The 18,378-nt window shown below is 34.4% G+C and overlaps 1 protein-coding gene across 6 annotated transcripts in view; it reads right to left on the reverse strand.

Annotated features, from left to right (window-relative positions):
- The window catches only part of Piezo (piezo type mechanosensitive ion channel component), a 219,012-nt gene that overhangs the window by 193,857 nt on the left and 6,777 nt on the right, over positions 1 to 18,378 (reverse strand). For 5 of the 6 annotated variants that reach the window (XM_075297330.1, XM_075297327.1, XM_075297329.1 and 2 more), the window contains exons 1-2: positions 17,934 to 18,058; positions 11,253 to 11,846 (exon numbers count right to left, since the gene is read on the reverse strand). The gene's annotated coding sequence lies outside the window, so the exon portion shown is untranslated. Of the gene's footprint in view, positions 1 to 11,252; positions 11,847 to 17,933; positions 18,059 to 18,378 lie in introns of those variants that run through there. The other variant, XM_075297326.1, reaches the window with a different exon arrangement.

The raw sequence follows: 18,378 nt of genomic DNA on the forward strand, positions 1-18,378 counted from the left end.
GCGTCTATCCCTTACGGTAGTCCTCAATCTTACTTGGCATTTTCTTATACTTTTTTCAATTTTACACAAAAAATCTTATTTTGTCAAAATTTTATTTCTATAGAAAATTTTGTCAAAAATTTATTTTTATATAAAATTTTTTGAAAATTTTATTTCTATAGAAATTTTTTGAAAATTTTATTTCTATAGAAATTTTTTTCAAATTTTTATTTCTATAGAAAATTTTGTCAAAATTTTATTTCTATAGAAAATTTTATTTCTATAGAAATCGTTGTCAAACTTTTATTTCTATAGAAAATTTTATCAAAAGTATATTTGTCAAAATTTTATTTCTATAGAAAATTTTGTCAACATTTTTATTTCTATAGAAAATTTTGTCAAAATTTTATTTCTATAAAAAATTTTGTCAAAATTTTATTTCTACAGAAAATTTTTCAAAATATTATTTCTATAGAAAACTTTGTCAAAATTTTATTTCTATAGAAAATTTTGTCACAATTTTAATTCTATTTGACAATTTTGGCAAAATTTTATTTCTATTTGACAATTTTGACAAAATTTTGTTTCAATAGAAAATTTTATTTCTGTAGAAATCGTTGTCAAAATGTTATTTCTATAGAAAATGTTATCAAAAGTTTATTTCTATAGAAAATTTTACCAAAAGTTTATTTCTATAGGAAATTTTGTCAAAATTTTATTTCTATAAAAAATTTTTGTCAAAATTTTATTTCCATAGAAAATTTGTCAAAATTTTATTTCTACAGAAAATTTTGTCAAAATTTTATTTCTATTGAACATTTTTCAAAATTTTATTTCTATAGAAAATTTTGTCAAAATTTTATTTCTATTTGACAATTTTGACAAAATTTTGTTTCTATAGAAAATTTTTCAAAATTTTATTTTTAAAGGAAACATTGTTAAAATTTTATTTCTATTTGACAATTTTGACAAAATTTTGTTTCTATAGAAAATTTTATTTCTATAGAAAATTTTGTAAAAATTTTATTTCTATTTCTGATTGATTATCGTTGACCTTTTTATTTTATTTTTAAGCAATACTTATCATAGTTTCGGCTATAGGTCGATTAAAAAAACATAGGAACAAACTGTTTTACAAAACAGAGTGTGAACTGTGCACACCAGAATAAATCCTTGAAAACGATTTTGACGAAGTCAACTGAAATATTGGAAATAAAACCTAAATAAAAACATCAATCCTATGTTTTTTAATCCACCTATAGCCGAAACTATGATAATTATTGCTTAAAAATTTTATTTCTATAGAAAATTTTCTCAAAATTTTATTTCTATAGAAAATGTTGACAAAATTTTATTTCTACAGAAAATTTTCTCAAAATTTTATTTCTATAGAAAATTTTCTCAAAATTTTATTTCTATAGAAAATTTTCTCAAAATTTTATTTCTATGGAAAATTTTGTCAAAATTTTATTTCTATGGAAAATTTTGTCAAAATTTCATGTCTACAGAAAATTTCCTCAAAATTTTATTTCTACAGAAAATTTCCTCAAAATTTTATTTCTATAGAAAATGTTGTCAAAATTTTATTTCTATAGAAAATGTTGTCAAAATTTTATTTCTATAGAAAATTTTGTCAAAATTTTATTTCTACACGCTCACAAAAAATCGCTTCTGTAACATATACTCCCAAACATATTTTGCTTCAAGCATATACATTTTTGGGTATTGCCCAAACATTTATATGTTTGATCTCTTCCAATATATAATATGTTTGAAAGCATATTGGTCTAAACAATATATGTTTGGGTAGTCTAAGTTCCAAACATTTTGTATTTTTGCATCCAAATTCAATAATGTTGTCTTCCAAAAAACAATATGTTATTATGTGAACATATAATATGTTTGGAAGCATTTTGCACCCAAAAATATTATATGCTTAAAAAAATTCTCCCAAACAATATTGTGCTCAAAATTTTATTTATTTATTTATATATTTACAATCATAATGAATTATGAAAATAAACAGGTAATATAGGTGCTAACAACATAGGTTTTCGACCTGAATGCTCAAAATTTTGTTTCTGCCCAATTGTATATTCCCCCACATCTTTCTCACTTCCACGAGATTTTTTAGTTCTTAGCACCTTTTTCTGTAATACAAACATTGTAGAAGAAATTATTCAATTGTATGATTTTTTTTATTTTAATTTTACCTTTTGCCGGACGGGGATTCGAACAGCGGACCACACAGTTTGTAAGGATCAAAGAAGTAGCTGATCAATTGCCCAAGGAAAAATAAAATGTTAATTTTGTAATAACAAGCAACAACCACCAACTTAATTCAATATCGCTCCCTGTTAAATAGCGCTCCAAGCTACTAAACACATATATGTTTATAGGCTATTTCTAAATTAATATATGTTTGCATCCAAGCATATTATATTTACAAACATTTTATGTCCCAAACATAATATGTTCTAACATATTAACATATATGTCCCAAACATGTTATGCTAGTTTATGAACATTATATGCTTGCACTCAAAAATATTGTGTTTAAAAATTTGTGTTCCAAACATATAATGTTTATAGCCAAACATATGAAAAACAGTCTTTTTCATCCGTGTATAGAAAATTTTGTCAAAACACTTTTTCTATAGAAAATTTTGTCTACATTTTATTTCTATAGAAAATTTTGTCAAAATTTTATTTCTATAGAAAATTTTGTCAAAATTTTATTTCTATAGAAAATGTTGTCAAAATTTTATTTCTACTTGACACTAAAATACCAAAATTTCGATCATGACGGCCCTTCAGCCGTAATGGACCAAAATACCGTAGAGCCACTTTCATGAGGAGTATAATGGCTACAAGGCCATAATTATTTTTTATCGTTTTACCCAAAACGTGTCCAATACATCAAATGCCTCAATTAGATATAGTTTTTTTGCATATACATTATAATTTTTACCCATGTTATTTATCCAAAAAATGATTTCCTTGTAACCATTATAAAAGAGGACATGTAGGAGAAAATATCCCACTGTAATGTATAAATGGCATCTGACTAATAACACATAGCTTTCGCACAAAAAAACCCAACAAATTTGCCAAGAATTAACAAAAATATGCCCATTCGCAATGTGCTTTGGTTTTTAAATCTCAGAATAAATAGCAAAAACAATCCCCAGACCGACCCCTAACTTACACAAACAGGCAGCATCATCTTTGTCGTCAGTATAATTATTATCATAACCTCACAGTTATCATCAACACCGGCACCATAAGCCACCATCGCCTTCGTCATCATCAGCGACACAACGACATCGGCACATTGTTGTGAAAGTGGCAGACAGCTGTCTTGCTTAAATAACAACACAAACGCCTTAGACCATATTTGACTCGTATTTCTCTATATCGGCCTATTTTTCCTTTTTCTCTCGAAGAAAATGGGCTCATTATCAAAATCAAACAACGTATGTAATTGTATAGAAGAGAACGAAGAAGGAAAGATAGAAATGTTTTCTTTCTTGTAACATATTTCATGTTTCTTTATCAAAATCATCATAATGATGTTTGCATTGAGGTAGCGGGTAAGTTGTTTTTTTTTTTTTCTTTTTGTGCTTGTTTCATTCTCCCATCACTGAGGATAAAATGAATTTCTTAGTTGTTGTTATTGTCTGTGGTGTATTGTCGAATGATTCTCTCACTACATTCCTATGCTATTCTCTGAGTACACATGAATGTAATATTAAGCCGGTATTGTTGTTGCTTCAACCCTTGTAGGCTGGTCTTGCGGCTAATATAGGAAACATTAATGAAATGTAAGCCCAAATACCATAGACCCCCACAAAATACACGCACACGCACAAGCCCTGCAAACATTTTCTATCGAAAGTGTATCGAAGTAGTTTCACCCTGGAAGATAAAACTTTCATAGGCGATATCATTTTCTTATCTAGTAAGTGTCCCCGTTCGGGAACAAATGTCCTACTACGCGATAGTGTTCTCGGGGAATCGAACCAGTGACCAAAAGAAGTCAAAAAAGCGATAGTTATTTTTTAAAAAATAAAAATGATGATCGGCCGCACCGAGCTTTGAACCCGGAACCTTTCGTTTTCAAGTCAGAGGCTCTCCCTCTGTGCCACCCACGCTCGTTGGTTGATAGTGGCTTTTTTACACAGATGTACTCTCAGAGAGGTGCTATTGAAAAATTAGCTATGTCGATGTATGGAGTCTATATTTAGATTTTTGATCGCTGTTGGAGTCGAATTTGTTTCGAAACGGAAACCCCCCACGCGATAGTTGTTTTTATTGTTGTTGTTCTTGAGATTTTACAACCAGAAAACTTCCTAGCGATACGAAATAGTGACATCTTAGCGAAAGACGATAAAACTATCACCCAAATGTTGGCAGGGAGGCTATCATACATCGTGCTTCCCTCAATGTTATGAATGTACCCCACTACAAAATACATTCTCACAATGGGGTCTCTCGAATAGTTGGTGTGAATGTGTCTTGCCACTCAATTCATTACTAAGAACATGAATAAGAACTTAACAATTTAATGAAACGATTTATCGAATTTTTTACTAAGCAAACCGATAATAACAAAAGAACACAAATCTATATATTTTATGATAACGTGAGTATGATTCTTATCGTATGTATAAATATAATAGGGAGCTGAATATATTGAATCAATTACTTTGTGCATACTAGGTTGGCTGATGGACGTTTATTTTTGGATGCTGGATGGACATTAGAGTTACCGATCTTTGTACCCTTCACCACTACTGTGGTACAGGGTATAATAAGTTTGTGCATTTGTATGTAACGCCAAGAAGGAGTAATCATAGACCAACCTTTTAGTATACGGATCGGCTTAGAATTAAATTGTGAGTCGATTTAGCAATGTCCGTCTGTCTGTCTGTCCGTTTGTCTGTCTGTCTGTCTGTTGATGTATTTTTGTGTGCAAAGTACAGCTCGCAGTTTTAGTCCGATTGTCCTACAATTTGGTATAGGTTCCTGTTTCGGCTCAAAGACGATCCCTATTGAAAATCGGTTCATATTTAGATATAGCTGCCATATATACTTTTCACCGATCTGGTCATAATTGGCGTGTATATCAACCGATCTTCCTCATATTCCATACATCCGAATATTTTATGGGTCTCGAAAAACTTGCAAAATATCAGCCAAATCGGTTCAGAGTTAGATATAGCTCCCATATATAGCTTTCGCCCGATTTACACTCATTTGCCCACAGAGGCCAATTTTTAACTCCGATTTAGTTGAAATTTTGCACAGGGAGTAGAATTAGCATTGTAACCATGCGTGCCAAATTTGGTTGAAATCGGTTCAGATTTGGATATATCTCCCATATATAGCTTTCGCCCGATTTACACTCATATGACCACAGAGGCCAATTTTTAACTCCGATTTAATTGAAATTTTGCACAGGGAGTAGAATTAGCATTGTAACTATGCGTGCCAAATTTGGTTGAAGTCGGTTCAGATTTAGATATAGCTCCCATATATATGTTTTTCTGATTTCGACAAAAATGGTCAAAATACCAACATTTTCCTTCTAAAATCGCCACTGCTTAGTCGAAAAGTTGTAAAAATTACTCTAGTTTTCCTAAACTTCTAATACATATATATCGAGCGATAAATCATAAATAAACTTTTGCGAAGTTTCCTTAAAATTGCTTCAGATTTAAATGTTTCACATATTTTTTTACTAATATTGTATTCCACCCTAGTGCATTAGCCGAGTTAAATTTTGAGTCTATAGATTTGTAGAAGTCTATCAAATTCTGTCCAGATCGAGTGATATTTAAATGTATGTATTTGGGACAAACCTTTATATATAGCAACCAACACATTTGACGGATGTGATATGGTATCGAAAATTTAGATCTACAAGGTGGTGCAGGGTATAATATAGTCGGCCCCGCCCGACTTTAGACCTTCCTTACTTGTTTTATAATGTTGTCATACGTTAAACCGTGGGTTAAACTGGTAACAACCGATTTCTTTGCTTCATTAAAATCAACCAAAATTTAAGAGCCTATTACACTGAAAAAAAGAGTTTTCTTTTGTAAGGAACGAAATTTTAGACAAAAGATGTTTTGTTTTGTAGTTAAAATTATTCTCCAAAAAACAAATAAAATGGTTTAGGCACAGACTTGATCGACACTTTGGTAATTTCAGTCCCAACATTACTCTCCAAAATGCCTAAGGCGAAAAGTCCAACGCATTTAGACCCGGGATTATGGTGGCCATTGTGTTATTCTTAGTGTACCTTGCACTTTTTGGACCTTCAATGGATTGGGACTAAAACCATTTTTCATTTTTTGAATATAGCAATGTTCATTGAATATAGCAATGTTCGTCCGTACGTCAAAAAATAGTTGATATTAGTGTAGGCCAGATGATATTGACAATGGCCCATATCAGACCACATTGATGTATGTTATAGCCACCAGGTTTGACTACCTGAGTCTCCCGAAGGGGAAAATTTATACGATCCGGTTAATATTTGTCAAAATATCACAAACATTTTTGATTGATATACACACCACTGAATTTGGACCACACCTTAAGAAGTGATGAAAATTCAGTACAACGGCTATTGAAATGGTGGACATCCGGCCTATGACACCCCTTGTTAAATTCATCGATTCTGTGCCAATTTTGCACTACTCCTGGATAAAAACAAAACACATTTTCACTTCTTTTTTGGTGACACTTTTTTTGTTGAGGATCTATATGGACTATCTTACAATGTTAAGAAGTTTCCTATCGGCATTTTTTTTACCAAAACCCAAATAATTCGATTTTGTATGACAGTCTTCTGTAGAACGTTCTAAGCAATACATTGTGGAGGCTACTTACGATTCGGCATGGCCGAACATTCGACCATGTATACTAGTTTGTATATGTTTTTATTATTTTAGTTACTTAGTTGGAATAGGCACTGGCTTAAAAACAGATTTAAGATTTTAAAATATTTGCCATGAGTTTCCATACCAATGCAATGGTTTGTGGCTTTATTCCCGCTTACAGCCTGTTTCAACCTGGTCATACGGACACACAAGTAGGTAAGAAGAGCAGTCATTTCAAGGGCTAAAAATGAGTGCTACAACAGATATTGAAAACTGGTTTTCTTGCGTAGTCTTCATTTTTTTAGTGTTTCAATCTTCTCTTCTGATGAATATGTTGAATGAATGTTGCGCCGTAACTTTTGTTTCACTTCTATTGTTATATTTTCTACCTGTTTGTCATGTTTCCCTCCATAAGAAATAGAAATAAAAATTAGGTTGTGTCTAACGATGATCTAACTCTTGCCGGGTGAGACAATAAATACTTTCCATCTACTTTTCTCTTGTATGGAACAATCGTCGTTTTTTATTTTTCTGTCTTGAAATTTCTCATGGGCCATAAATTTTAGATTAATTGCCTAGCTTTTAGTTACGTTATTAAAAATGCGGTTTATAGCCTAAAACTGATAAGATATTCTAACTTGTTGAACTAGGAGTAGGATATGATTGCTGAAATCTTCTGAATATGAATTTTTGGAAAGGACTTTTGAAAGATTGCAGGCTATCTTTAGAAAATTGATTTAATTATTTTAATATGGATGCTTTTTAAGAGAAATTTGATTGTTTTATATAAAGAGAAAATAGAAGAATATTAAGCACAAATAAAGAAATTTTAATTGAAAGAAACTCAATAATCTTTTGTTATTTTTTTTTTTCATTAGGACACAAATCATTAATATCTGACAGTGAATTAAGGCAAATTTTCATTAAGATAAATCATTGATTTAAAGAAATACTCTTTAATTTAACTGAGATGGCTAAAACCCTCAGTAATGCTGAGTAAAAAATAATGTATGATGCCCTTACCCGTGGCTAGCATCCTTAAATTTTCAAACTAAACTTTTAAATTGAATTGTATAACATTAATCTTGTCTTCCTTCGACAAAAACCCCAAAAATTAGTTGTTCCAAATTCTCTGAATAACATCCTTTGTTTCCAAGTGAAAGACTTCTTCCTCTTTAAATACCCATCATTGTTTTCATTTCAATACTTGCACTTTTCGACCTTGTAATCAATTTTCATTGTTTCTCATCCGACATGCATATGCTACCATTGCTACTGGTGCTGCAACAACATAATCCTTCCTTCCCTTCCATTTATTTCGAAGGCGAAAAAATATGTGTCGATGCATGAAAAACAAAGCCAAAATCTAAGCCAAAGCAATCCAAACAATTGAGTAAGCATCGATGCTAAAAAGAGAATATTGGTTGTTCGATAAACTGCAATGCAAACAGGCAAAACGATGACAACGAATTGAATTTATGAACCGAACAAATTCGAAACAGATTTTTTGGGGGGTTATAAAAGGATCCTTCAACTATGTACCACCTACATTCACCACCCCAAAGTATTTATCAAAATCAAAATTTCAAAAAAAAATCTGAAAACTAAAACAATAGGAAAAATTGTCTGATAAAAAAAACCGAACGGCAACAGATGCAGATACATGCAAATCAAGCCTGGTATTAGCCCGTCCATGGAATTAGAGAGGCGGATTACGAAACAGTATAGTAATTTTGTGATACTCAAACGAAATCATTCAAGCAAATGTAGAAGATAACAGCTGTTTTTGAGACTTTCATTTGTCGTTTCAGCAAAAAAAAAAAAACTTCAAAGCTGTTTGTAATTGAATGTTGACATATTCCATTTTGTATGGTATGATTTGGAAGGCCAGGAAATGAAAAATCAAATTGAAATTGAAGAAAACTTTGCAAAGGAAAACCTATGGTCTTTGAAAAGACCTATGGTCTGTGGCAAGACTTTTGGGCTTTGAAAAGACCCATGGTCTATGGAAAGACCTATGATGTTTTGAAAGGCCTGTGATCTTTGGAAAGACCTATGGCGTTTGGAAATCTTTAGGGTCATTGGAAAGACCTATGTTCTTTGAATAGAACTATGGCCATTGGAAAGACATATGATCTTTGGAAAGATCTGTGGTCTTTGGAAAAACCTATATGAGGAAAGACCTATGATCTTAGGATAGTCCTATGGACTTTGGAAAGACTTATGGTCGTTGAAAAGACCTATGGTATTTGGTCTTGGAAAGGATCGGAAAGACCTTTAGTCTTCGGAAAGACCTTTGGACTTCGGAAAGACCATTGCGGTTTTGAAAGGCCTTTAGTCTTTGGAAAGACGTTTGATCTGAGGAAAGTCCTATGGTTTTGGAAAAATGTATGGTATTTAGAAAGGCCTATGGCCCTTGGAAAGACCTATAGCCTTTGGAAAGACCTCTGGCCTTTGGTCTTTGGAAAAACCTATGATCTTAGAATAGTCCTATGGACTTTGGAAAGACTTATGGTCTTTGAAAAGACCTATGGTCTTTGGTCTTGGAAAGGATCGGAAAGACCTTTAATCTTCGGAAAGACCTTTGGACTTCGGAAAAACCATTGCGGTTTTGAAAGGCCTTCAGTCTTTGGAAAGACGTTTGATCTGAGGAAAGTCCTATGGTTTTGGAAAAATGTATGGTATTTAGAAAGGCCTATGGCCCTTGGAAAGACCTATAGCCTTTGGAAAGACCTCTGGCCTATGGAAAGACCTATGGTCTTCGGAAAGAATTTTAGTCTTCGGAAAGACCTTTGGACTTCGGAAAGACCATTGCGGTTTTTAAAGGACTTTAGTCTTTGGAAAGACCCTTGGTATTTGGAAAGGATTTTGATCTTAGGAAAATTCTATGTCTTGGAAAAATGTATGGTCTTTAGAAAGGCCTATGACCTTTGGAAAAACCGATATCCTTTGGAAAGACCGTTGGCCTTTAGAAAGACCTTTGGCCTTTGGAAAGGCCTATGGTCTTCGGAAAGACCTTTAGTCTTCGGAAAGACCTTTGGACTCCGGTAAGACCATTTTTCAAAGGCCTATGGCCTTTGGAAAAACCTATGGCCTTTGGAAAGACCGCTGGCCTTTAGAAAGACCTTTGGCCTTTGGAAAGACCTATGGTCTTCGGAAAGACCTTTAGGTTAGGTTAGGTGGCAGCCCGATGTATCAGGCTCACTTAGACTATTCAGTCCATTGTGATACCACATTGGTGAACTTCTCTCTTATCACTGAGTGCTGCCCGATTCCATGTTAAGCTCAATGACAAGGGACCTCCTTTTTATAGCCGAGTCCGAACGGCGTTCCACATTGTAGTGACACCACTTAGAGAAGCTTTGAAACCTTCAGAAATGTCACCAGCATTACTGAGGTGGGATAATCCACCGCTGAAAAACTTTTTGGTGTTCGGTCGAAGCAGGAATCGAACCCACGACCTTGTGTATGCAAGGCGGGCATGCTAACCACTGCACCACGGTGGCTACCTCGGAAAGACCATTGGGATTTTGAAAGGCCTTTAGTCTTTGGAAAAGCCCTTGGTCTTTCGAAAGACGTATGGTCTTAGGAAAGATCTATGATCTTTGGAAAGACATATAGTCTTGGGATAGGCCTGTGGACGTTGGAGAGACCTATGGTCTTTGGAAAAACCTATGGTCTAAGAAAGGCCCTACGGGCTTTAGAAAGATCTATGGTGTTTGAAAAGGTCTATGGTCTTAAGAAAACCTTAAGGTCTTTGAAATGGCCAATGGTCTTTGGAAATTCCTATGGTCATTGGAAAAGCCTGTGGACTTTGGAAAGACCTATGGTGTTTGAAAAGGCCTATGGTCTTTGGAAAGGCCTACGGTCTTTGGAAAAGCCAATGGTCTTTGGAAATGCCTATGGTCTCGGAAAGGCCTATTGTCTTAGGAAGGCCCTACGGGCTTTAGAAAGATCCATGGTTTTTGAAAAAGCCTATGGTCTTAGGAAAAACCTATGGCATTTGGAAAGACCTATGGTCTTTGGAAAGATCTATGGTCTTTGGAAATATAGTGGAAAGGTCTATGGCCTTTGGAAAAATGTATGGTCTTTGGAAAGATCTATGGTTTTGAGAAACGCCTTTGTTGCTTGGAAAGGCCTATGGTCTTTGGAAAGACCTATAGTCTTTAGATACACCTATGATCTTAGGAAAGATCTATGATCTTAAGAAAGTCCTATGATCTTAGGTAGGAAAGACATATGATCTTAGGGGAGACATGTGATCTTGTCTGAGATAAATTATGGTCTTATATGAACATTAAAGAAAGGAAATGTAATAAAATACTGAAATGTTCCAATGAAAACAAATGGCAAAAAAAAATATTTAACTCCAATCTTACTTACCCTATTTGTAATTTCAATGTTGTGACCATATTTTAATGCAACAAATAAAATCACTTGTTTCTTATTGCACTCCCTCGATATCCCTCTTTTGGAAGGGAACAATTTATCAACGCTAATATTATACTCCAGGGACTATTTGTTATTGTTTCGTTGGTCTTTTCACTTTTGATTATTTTTTACTTTTGTTGTGGTTACAATTGTTGACACAATTTTTGTTTTCTTTTTTACTTTTTCTTTTTAATATTTACACACGTATTGTATTCCCATATGGAAGACGCGACGTTTTTTTGCATTTAAAACAAAGACATCGATTCATACACAACCCGAAGGAAAAATACGGAAATCGATTACATTCGAAAAAATAGATATTAATTGCACTAGAACATACTCAAGAAAGAGAGAAAAATATGGAAATCGGAAACGCTCCGCGCGTTCGTAATTATCGAAATTTCTTTATTGCAGTAGGTGGGCGGATTTTGGTGTTGTTATAAAATGAAACACTGTGGCTATGGCTACTGCCGCCTTCTTCAACTCCGATTTTAATGCAGGGAGACTTACAGTTCTCATTTGCTTCTCAGAGGATTGTTAACTTATCTGAAAAGTAAAAAATTGAAAGGCGATTAGTGGTTTACAAAATTTTGTATACATTTAAATAATTCGTTCATAAATTCTTATAATGTGTTATAACACCCACTGACATAACATTCTTGACAGACGTGCTAGAGATCAATATTTGCTTCCTTTCATAGGGTTTCCGTTTTTAGTAAATACCAAAGAATGCAATTCAAAGTTCTGACATACAGAGGCGGATTTGACAATATTTGAACAATGATTGTACAAAACGGGTAAGAATTTGCTTAACCGCGTTCCTTCGGAATTTGATCGGAATTTGTACACCCTCTATTATACTATGGAACATAAATATACTAATTTAATCATTCTGTTTGTAGCGCGTCAGACTCAGAAATTTTCATTTTAATGAACTGATGATGACCAAAACTAAAGCTTATTTTGAAACAATGGCCAAATTGTAGTACAAAAATGTTATCGAAAAGTTGGAGCGTTGCTATAATCGGTTTGTAATCCATGAAGGGAATTATGGTGAATAAAAAAAACTGTATTACCATAGCAGGCCGTGTTGGGACGAAAATCATATACAATTGACGGTTTGGGTTTCAGTGTCTTCATTCCAGCCACCGCTGACAAAATTAGTAGGCTTTACCTCGGATGCCTTTAAAAAAATTGTCAATATGCTTTCAGGCGTATAAAATGTTTCAATATAAAATAGTAATTCATTACAGGAACGAAATATTTCATTGCATTTATGAATTTTTTCGATGGATAAGTTTTTGTGGCACATTTAGTTGATGACCATTTACAGATTGCGGTAGGCATTGAAGTCATTAGAAGATATTACGGTTCAATCCCAAACCGTATTGGTATGCAAAAGCATGGATCCGCATAATATAGTTGTGAGGAAACTATAAAACAAATGAGCTGGAGGTATGTTAAAAGCTAGGACACAAAGGGAAGTGAACTTTGAGAACGCAAAGCCAGTAGAAGCAACGCGGACCGGCTTGGATGAATGGGCACGGGAGACACAAGCGATGTGGACAAATGTAAACCAAATAAGGAAAATACTGGAGAACTACTGAAGGTCCGGTCACCTAGAATTGTGTTGAATAGAAGCAGCAGATGATGGTGGATGTAGGGCGTGTCTTGAGGAGACCTTGGAACACTACCTTCCATTACTTGGCAAAGAGTTAACCATATCGGTGAAGACTGATTTGGGATCTGACGACGAAAATACTACGGTGTAACCCAGATAAGGAAAAAGACTGAAGAACTACTCAAGCAGGGTACGACGATAGTCAGGATGGCCGTGGGAATAATGACCGGACACCTAGAATTGAATTCACATCTGTGTCGAATACGAGCAGCAAAGGATGGTGAATATAAGGCGTGTTTTGAGGATGATGAAACCTTGGAACACTACCTTTCCGAGTTACGGCCATTTTCATGTAGCTCCGTTAGGCTTTAACTGCCAGTTAACAAAAAGTAAATTGCAAATATCTTCTCTCCGGTTAACTTTAACTGAAAAATTTTCGTCAGTTAAGTTCCTAACTGGCCTATGGAATATAAAGGCAAGATGACAGTTTCGTCCATAATACGGTTTAAAAGTTGGTTAGTTAACCGAACACTAACGGAGCTTTATGAAAATGGGGGTTAGACTTATTTGGGATCTGACCCAGCTTGGAAACAGTAACTGGGAACAAATTAGGGAATTCGTTAGAGACACAGAATGAATGAAGGGTACAATGGAAAGCCCAATACTGGCTTAGGTGTATGTCAGCGGACATGACTGAATTCACTTTTCAAAAAGGTTCTTTTCGATTCATATTCAATTTTCAATATGGCTGCTGTTTAAACCTTAGATTTCTTACAGAAATGAAAGTATTAAAAAGGCAACGCCAATAAAAACAAGTAGGGAAAGTCTAAAGTCGGGTGGGGCCGACAAAACAGAAAAAACACACCAAAATAGTTCCAATTAATAAGTTAATTGTAGTTGACATTTTTTTCAATTAATAAATTAATTGATACAATTATCTATTTAATCTAGATAGAAACATTAAGTAAATGAAGTCAATCAAACTAAAAACACTAAGACAAGTCAGTAATTGAAAACAGTTTCCTTTTTTTAATAAAAACAAGTAAGGAAAGTCTTAAGTCGGGCGGAGCCGACTATATCCCTGCACCACTTTGTAAATCCACATTTTCGATGCTATATTAAATCCGTCAAATATGTTGGGTGCTATATAAAGGTTTTTGCCCCAAATACATACATTTAAATCTGACTTCATCTGAACAAAATTTATAATCTATAGACTTAAAATTTAAGACGGCTAATCCCTGGGATGGTACACTATATTAGTAAAAACAAAATATGGGAAACATTTTAATCTGAACCAATTTTGAGGCAACTTCGCCAATGTGTATTTATGATTTATCGGTCGATGGATATGTATTAGAGACAAAGGAAAATTTCAGTCACTTTTGCAAGTGGCGATTTTCGCCACTTCGACTTAGCATTGGCGATTTTATAAGGAAAATGTGGATATTTTGGCGAAATCGGAACAACATATATATGGAAGCTATATAGAAATCTGAACCGATTTCAACCAAATTGGACATGCATACATAGCATTTTAATTCTACTCCCTGTGCAAAATTTCACGTCAATCGAACTACAACTTTGACCTCTGTGGTCATATGACGGAAAATCTGAACCGATTTCAATAAAATTCAGCACACTTGATTACACTACTAATTGTACTCCTAGTGCAAAATTTGAACCAAATTGGGCTACAAATCTGGCTTCTGGGGCCACATAAGTGCATATCGGGCGAAAGTTATATATGGGAGCTATCTGAACTGATTTCTTCCAAAATCAATAGGGTTCTATTCTGAGCCAAAACACATACTTGTGCCAAATTTGAAGTCGATTGGACTAAAACTGCGACCTAGACTTTGATCACAAATATGTGTTCACAGACAGACGGACATGGCTAGATCGACTCAGGGACCCACCCTGAGCATTATTGCCAAAGACACCATGTGTCTATCTCGTCTCCTTCTGGGTGTTACAAACATATGCACTAACTTATAATACCCTGTTCCACAGTGTGGCGCAGGGTATAAAAATATGGGAAACATTTTAATCTGAACCAATTTTGAGGCAACTTCGCAAAAATGTATTTATGATTTATCGGTAGATAGATATGTATTAGAAATAAAGGAAAATTTGAGTAATTTTTACAAATCGATTTTACAAGGAAAATGTTTGTATTTTGACCATTTTTGTCGAAATTAGAAAAACATATATATGGGACCTACATCTAACTCTGAACCGATTTCAACCAAATTTGGCACGCATAGTTACACTGGTAATTCCACTCCCTGTGCAAAATTTCAACTAAATTGGAGTAAAAAATTGGCCTCTGTGGTCATATGAGCGTAAATCTGGCGAAAGCTATATATGGGAGATATATCAAAATCTGAACCGATTTCAAACAAATTTGGTACAGACAGTTGGAATGTTAATTCTACTTCCTGTGCAAAATTTCAAGTAAATCGGATTAAAAGATTGGCCACTGTGGTCATATGAGTGTACATCGGGCGAACGATATATATGGGAGATATATCTAAATCTGAACCGATTTCAACCAAATTTGGCACGCATAGCTACAATGCTAATTCTACTCCCTGTGCAAAATTTTAACCAAATTGGGGTAAAACTCTGGCTTCTGGGACCGTATTAGTCCATATCGGGCGAAAGATATATATGGGAGCTAAAGGGTGATACGGTCAAAATTTGGTCAATATAAACTTGACGTATTTCTTTCAATTTTGCATTTAAAAAACCTGAACACCCCTCATTTTGAAGGTATGTGTGTGTAGAATGTTGCTCCTGTTTTGATTTTGGAATTCACTCTTCAGTTGTCAAAATGCCGTCCAAGCAAGAAGAGCAGCGTATCAAAATTTTGCTCGCGCATCGCGAAAATCCGACCTACTTGCACGCAAAGCTGGCAAAATCGCTAAAAGTTGCCAAATCAAACGTTACAAATGTAATTAAAGTGTTTGGGGAACGTTTGTCGACAGCCAGGGGTTTGTCGGGGGGAAATCGAAAACCGGAAGCCGCTGAGACGACAAAGAGAGTTGCCGGTAGTTACAAGCGAAACCCTAACCTCTCTCTCCGAGATGCCGCAAATAAGCTGGGTGTATCATCTACAACCGTGCATCGAGCCAAAAAACGAGCCGGACTATCGACTTACAAGAAGGTAGTGACTCCAAATCGCGATGATAAACAAATTACGACGGCCAAAGCGCGATCCCGGAGGCTGTACACGACGATGCTGACGAAGTTTGACTGCGTGGTAATGGACGACGAAACTTATGTCAAAGCCGACTACAAGCAGCTTCTGGGTCAGGAGTTTTATACAGCAAAAGGAAGGGGAAAGGTAGCAGATATGTTCAAGCACATAAAACTGTCAAAGTTCGCAAAGAAATATCTGGTTTGGTAAGCCATCTGTACCTTTGGCTTGAAAAGCAGCATTTTCATAGCTTCCGGGACTGTCAACCAAGAAATTTGCGTGAAAGAGTGTTTGAATAAACGTCTGCTGCCTTTCCTGAAGAAACACGGTTGTTTCGTACTGTTTTGGCCGGATTTGGCATCTTGCCATTACGGTAAAAAGGCCATGGAGTGGTACGCCGCCAACAACGTGCAGGTGGTTCCCAAGGACAAGAACCCTCCCAACACGTCAGAGCTCCGCCCAATTGAGAAATACTGGGCTATTGTCAAGCGGAACCTAAAGAAGACCAAAAAAACTGCTAAGGACGAGCAGCAGTTCAAGGCAAACTGGCTTTCTACGGCGAAGAAGGTGGACAAGGTGGCTGTACAAAATCTGATGGCAGGTGTCGAGCGTGAGGCCCGTCAATTCGGATTTGGAAAAGCGAAAGCCTAACTGAATATTTTTCCTGAATTTTATACTAATTGAACTTGAAAAAGAAATTTAATTTGATTTTTCAAATAAACGATTTCACCGATTTACACGCGTTTTCCCTTGACCAAATTTTGGCCGTATCACCCTTTAAGTGGCGACTTTATAGTAAAAATGTGGGTATTTTGGCTATATTAGCCCAATTCGGAAGAACATATATATAGGAGCTATATCTTAGTCTGAACCAAATTCAATCAAATTTAGCACACTTATTTTTTCCCCAATATTTCGCGTGTTTACAATAAATCTACTCAATTTACTTCAAAGGGCGTGTCTTTCAGTACGTTCAAATCAAACAATAATTTCATGCTATGAGTTGTATTTAGATTTTGACGGCTAGAAAACACTGTAAATCCAAGCAATAATTCACAGCTGTTAAGAAGTCAACGTCGTTGTCGTCGCTGACGCCGCTGTCATAAAAATAATGCCAAAAAACAACAACAGACAGCCTACACAACAACAACAAAATTGTATGAGAATCTTATCTTCCGAAGCCAATTGAAGACACAGATCTTTTTGTATTTAAATCACTTGTGTTGGAGTTTTATCTTCGTTAGGGAGGGAGAGGCAAGACGGATTGTTAAAGTAATGAGTGTAATTCCCTTTTTAAAGTTAACATTTTATAAAAATTTTAAGGAATTCTTATTGAATAATTGGATCTATAATAGTTAACTTCAATATTTTAAACATCGAACGCAGAAAAATTATAAATTTCAATAAAAATTTAATTTCTATTTTTTTTTTAATTTTCTCTTTTGTACCAATGTTATTCTTTAATTATTTATTTATCCGATTTTGTAATTTTAGTTATTTTTGTTTTTGTTTTTATAACCTCTTGGTTGCTTGTTTGTCAATGCCCACCCAGTTCTTAGCTGCCAAAACCATGGGAAAATGCTACACATTCATAATTTTCATTTTCTTTAGAGGCTAACATTGTTGTTGCTTTTGTGGTATTTTTGTTTTTCCTTTTAGACAGCTGCTGGCTACTATAGAAATGTCTTCAATTCAATAGTTCTTTTCAATTCATTGAATTTTAATTCAATTTCATTATGCTTTTCTCTTATTGATTTTTTACTAGTAACTTTATTCAAACAATTTTCTTTGATAATTAAATATTATTTACTTTTTCCTTTGTTGAAATCACTATACACTTTATTTAGTTGGTTTTTAGAACTTCATGAATATTTGTTTTAATTTTTTTAACCCCAAAGATAAAATCACGCGCGTATTCAACCATCCGCTTTGAAGTCTCCGAGAAAACTGACTATTTTCCAAACTATAATTCCAAACAAAGAGAATTTTGGTTGATTACGAAGAGAGCAAGATTCTCTTCTAATTTTATGTTTGTTTTGATTCCTCTGTTCGTTGGAATAAGCAATGGTCAGTGGTGCAATTTAAGCGGCCTTGTGTAAGAAATTAAGCGTTTTTTTGAGGTTTAAATTTATTAGTGAGTGTTGGCAATATTTCTACACTAAAATAAATTTGTTAATAGATAACATGTTGGCTGATAAGTCCCCGGTCTGACACATAGATGGCGTCGCTAGTATTAAATGCATATTATTTTTATA

The sequence above is a fragment of the Haematobia irritans genome, chromosome 2 (genome assembly GCF_050003625.1).
Source record: "Haematobia irritans isolate KBUSLIRL chromosome 2, ASM5000362v1, whole genome shotgun sequence".
Lineage (NCBI taxonomy): Eukaryota > Metazoa > Arthropoda > Insecta > Diptera > Muscidae > Haematobia > Haematobia irritans.